The following is a 5,725-nucleotide window of genomic DNA, read 5'->3' on the forward strand; positions in this document are numbered from 1 at the left end:
CCACCTAGCGGATAGGCGGTAGAATTTCTGTTTCAATATTATAGTGCCCCCGGCAAATTGTAGAAAAACTTTTTTTTTTTTTAAAGTTAATAAAAAAGCAAAAAGGTGAAATGTAACTGTATTTAAAGCACCATTGCTCACAAAATATTAATCCATCAAAATCAATGTTGTTATGAATTTTTGACCTATTCAAGGCTCCGATTACTTCACACATTTCCCTGAGGGAACTCCCCTGAAGGAATCAATAAAGTACTAACTATCTATCTATCTATCTATCTATCTATCTATCTATCTATCTATCTATCTATCTATCTATCTATCTATCTATCAAATATTCCACTTTGTAATATATTTTACGGAAAATATTGCATATTTTGTGTTTGCCATAAAAAACTATTTTTTATACAGAAACGGCATAAAACAAACTTAAGATTCAAGCATTGGGAAAAAAAATAAATATTTAATGACCTTATTTTTATCCATTTTATGATTTCTTTTCACTTTGAAGAATTTTAGTAGGATTTTTTTATGTCATTGTTTAAAAAAATGATAGTGAATTTAATATAATTAAAAAAGAAAAAGAAAAGTGAATTAATGGTGATATGAATTACTGACCAATTTCAGGCTCCAATTACTTCACATCAAATAACTTTGTAATATTTTTTGGGGAAATATTGCATATTTTGTGTTTGCCATAAAAACACATTTTTCTTAAACACAAACCACATAAAACGGTCTTAAGATTCAAGCGTTGAATTTAATTACCTTATTTTCATCACTTTTAGGATTTTTTTTTTCACTTTGAAAAATTTTAGTGGGATTTTTTAATGTCATCATTCAAAAAAAAAAAAAGTGAATTAAATATAATTTCAAAAAAAATAGTGAATTAAAATCAATGGTGATATGAATTACTGACCAATTTCAGGCTCCAATTACTTCACATCAAATATCCCACTTTGTAATATTTTTTGGGGAAATATTGCATATTTTGTGTTTGCCATAAAAAAAAAACAATTTTTTCTGAAACAAAAACGGCATAAAACGATCTTAAGATTCAAGCATTGAAAAAAATAAAAATAACACATTTAATTACCTTATTTTCATCACTTTTAGGATTTTATTTTTACTTTGAAGAATTTTGGTGGGATTTTTTTAATGTCATCATTCAAAAAAATAATAGTGAATTAAAATCAATGGTGATATGAATTACTGACAAATTTTCCACTTTGGGGGGAAATATTGCATATTTTGTGTTTGCCGTAGACACAAACGGCATAAAACAAACTTAAGATTTGTTAGTGTTAAACAAATAAAAACAAAACATTTAATGACCTTATTTTAATCACTTTTAAGAATTTTTGTGGGATTTTTTTAATGTCATCATTCAAAAAAATAATAGTGAATCAATGGTGACATGAATTACTGACCAATTTAAGGCTCCAATTAATTCATATAAAAAAAATCCACTTTGTAATATTTTTGGGGGAAATATTGCATATTTTGTGTTTGCCGTAAAAACACATTTTTCTTAGACAAAAATGGCATAAAGCAATCTTAAGATTTAAGCGTTGAAAAAAATAAAACATTTAATGACCTAATTTTTATGACTTTAATGATTTTTTTTTCACTTTTAAGAATTTTAGTGAGATTTTTTTTCATGTCATCATTAAAAAAATAAAATAATAAAAATCAATGTTGATATGAATTGTTGACCTATTCAAAGCTCCAATTCACTTTTGTGATTTTTTTTTTTCACTTTTAAGAATTTTAGTGGTATTTTTTTATGTCATCATTCAAAAAAAATTGTTAATTAAAATCAATGGTGATATGAATTACTGACATTCACATCAAATATTCAACTTCGTAATATTTTTTGGGGGGAAATATTGCATATTTTTTGTTTGCCATAAAAAACACATTTTTCTTAGAGAAGAACGGCATAAAACTAACAAACAAAACATAAAAACATTTAATGACCTTATTTATTATCACTTTTAAGAAGTTTAGTGGGATTTTTTTATGTCAATCAATGATGATGTGAATTACTGACCAATTACTTCATATCAAAAATTCCACTTCAAAATTTTGCCTGAGGAAACTATTGAATATTGTGTATTTTTCTTTTTTGTTCTGTTCAGCCATTCAGGCAAATCATATTGTTGATGTAGATGACCATATTTTCTTTACAGATTTACTTTTCAAAAGAGAAGCGTGGGCTACTTTAACAAATAGATTTATAATAATGTTTGGCGCAGCCGGAACAGAGCAGAAGGGGATAGATTGAGGAAAAAAAGGGAGAATATAGAATTATAAAATATTTTCTTTTTCCAGGGGTGGGGGGGCCTAACAGAAAATATTTGTGAAGCACTACCCTGGGGGCACAATTAATATATGTTTGATGAAACGTGATTATACACATTAGTGTATGTATACAAGAGAATATACGACCCACTTTCTGTCAAAAAGTGAAGACGTCATATAAATTTAATATGAAAAAATAATACAAAAAAACTAAAGTCCCACCCCCTGGCTTCCGGTGTGTATGTCCCACCTTCTGGCATCCTATGATTTGATGGATCAATCTGGTAAAGAGGATAATGTGGTCACAGACAGTCTGATACGAACAGTATAATTGTCAGATGTCAGTTGTTTTGAAAATCTATGAAAGATGCGTTTATGTAAATAAATGATAAATGATAAATGGGTTGTACTTGTATAGCGCTTTTCTACCTTCAAGGTACTCAAAGCGCTTTGACACTACTTCCACATTTACCCATTCACACACACATTCACACACTGATGGAGGGAGCTGCCATGCAAGGCGCTAACCAGCACCCATCAGGAGCAAGGGTGAAGTGTCTTGCTCAGGACACAACGGACATGACGAGGTTGGTACTAGGTGGGGATTGAACCAAGGACCCTCGGGTTGCGCACGGCCACTCTCCCACTGCGCCACGCCGTCATTTCTATATATCTACTGTATTTAATATATTTGATCTGACAGGAAAGTTATTGCAGCTATAGTCATTGTGTGTTTTGAGTGTAAACTTGAAGGGGTCTCGTGTTCTTAGTAAGGGCTTTTTTACAGGAAGTTTGGGGGGGGGGCCTGTTTTATCAAATTTTCGGTGAATTGAGATAACGTTTCCCACCTAGGCATCCAATGATGTCCTACTTAGTCCGACTCTAATAAATACCCCTCAAAATACCATAATTTATGTCACCACATGACCACGGCTGGAGAAACACTATACAGAAACACACTACTGGACATTAACTCACCTCAACAGGGTACAAAACAGGCTATAATTTGGCACATTTAAAAATCAATGAATCTGCATCAGCATTTAAAACATACCTTACGTGGTAATGTGGAAATTAAAATAATTGTAAACAACATATTAAATGTGGAAAAATTAATAAATAAAATACTTGAATTTTTTCTTTGTGAGTTAAAAAAGTGAGAACCGATGATTTCTCTGTTGGCCGTGTATGGCCTCTTCCTGCTTGTGTGATTGGCTTCTCACTTGGGAGTGACAAGTGAAAATCCAATCGCAGTCACGTTTAGCGTAAGGCTACCTAGATGGGCTACTGTCAACAACTCGTGATCTGGCAACAAGCTATCTGAATTCTGATTGGATAAAAGCTCTAACATAAAAACAAGCAACACTGGAGCCTAATAAAACATGAGGGGAATTTATAATGAATAGTTTATGGAAAGTAGATTCAAATTAACTTTTATTAATCTATTATCATGATTTGTGTTAGGCCAGCAGAGAAGGCCTTGCTGGCCCTAATGCCAAATGGATAACGGTGACCTGTTATCAAAACTCTACAATGGTTGGTGTGGGGGTTCCCACCCTCCTGTCGGTTGCAGTTTAAAATCGATCTTGACAGCTGTTGATTGAGATAACAATGATGGGGTTTGTCGAACCTGGGTGCGGAAACCTAGGAGCAGTCCTATAAACATGCTTCTACCGTTGATCAATAATTTATCAAAGGTGTCTGAGCGTTCTAACTGTGACAGGACCAAGCTTCAATCCTCACTCCAGCAACAACGGTACATTTTAGCACTCCTACTGCTATCCAACCATTATATATACTGTTTGTACAGTACAGGCCAAAAGTTTGGACACACCTTCTCATTCACAACACAACTGATGGTCCCAACCCCATTGATAAAGCAAGAAGTTCCATTAATGAACCCTGTAAGGCACACCTGTGAAGTGAAAACCATATATTTATTTATTTTTATTTTTATTTTTATTTTTATTTTTATTTTTATTTTTATTTTTATTTTTATTTTTATTTTTATTTTTTATTTTTTTTTATTTTTTTATTTTTTGTCATAAAGAAATACAATCATGTGTGCTTACGGACTGTATCCCTGAAGACTTTATTTATCTTTATTGATATATAATGTATATATTGTGTTTTTTATGTTGATTTAATAAAAAAAAAAAAAAAAAAAAAAAAACATTTTTAAATTTATTTTTTTATTTTTTATTTCTTGTGAGGCCCTGTACCAATCGGTCCACGGACCGGTACCGGGCCACGGCCCGGTGGTTGGGGACCACTGATATGTATGACCTATTTATTTTTAACTTTTATGACTGAGATCCTTCCAAACTTGAGGGAAGTCCTAAAGGTTCCAAAGAAATCTATTTTTTGTATTGATTTTTAAAATGAAAAATATCTAAATGGCCCCCGGTGCTTTGATTTCTATTTTTAGACTATGATTGCATGAGTTGCAGGACAAGATTTTTTTTAAACATGCAAAACAAAAAGAAAAATATTAAAAATAAATGTCATATTGTTTTAGTCCACTCAACACATGTTGGTGTATAATACATGAAGTTAAGTTAAAGTACCAATGATTGTCACACACACTAGGTGTGGTGAAATTTGTCCTCTGCATTTACCCATCCCTTTGCACCAGTGAAAGTATGTTTAAAATCCACATCTTCTCAAACAAAAAAAATCCAATTCTTGAATATTCACAAATAAATTACACAGTGTACTTATTCAGTTGTCTTATTGATTTACTGACAAAATAAAAATATTATAAAATAACTAATGTGTTTTTTCTGTCCTGTCAGCACATGCTGGTGTATAAAATATGCATATAGTGACAAGTGAAAGCGTGTGTAAAATCCACATTTTCTCAATATGTATATAAATACATTCTCAATTAAATTTTCACAAATAAAATTCCCCAGTGCACTTATTTGGTTATTTATTGATTTATTGACAAAACGTTTTTTTTAAATTAAAATGATACAATTAAAATTCCATAGTCTATTTATTCAGTTATGTTGATTTATTTATAAAATGAAAATGTTCTAAAATAAATGTAAATTTTTGTCCAGTCTTTCATGTGTTGTTGTATAGTATATGCATATAATGACGAGTGAAAGCGTGTGTACAATCCACATTAAACAAATATATTTTCCATTCAATTTTCACAAATAAACTCCCCAGTGTACTTACTTGGTTATTGATTTATTGATTTATTGACTTTTAAAAAAAATGTTTTTTTAAAGAAATTTAATAAATATTAAAATGATTACATTTAAATTTCATACTCTTCTTATTCTGTTACCGTATTTTCCGAACTATTAGGTGCACTTAAAATCTTTTTTTTCTTTCTCAAAACTCGACAGTTTAATGTACGAAATAATTCTGGTTTTGCTTACCGACCTCGAAGCAATTTTATTTGTTACTTGGT

This window comes from Nerophis lumbriciformis, linkage group LG26 (genome assembly GCF_033978685.3).
Source record: "Nerophis lumbriciformis linkage group LG26, RoL_Nlum_v2.1, whole genome shotgun sequence".
Classification (NCBI taxonomy): Eukaryota; Metazoa; Chordata; class Actinopteri; order Syngnathiformes; family Syngnathidae; genus Nerophis; species Nerophis lumbriciformis.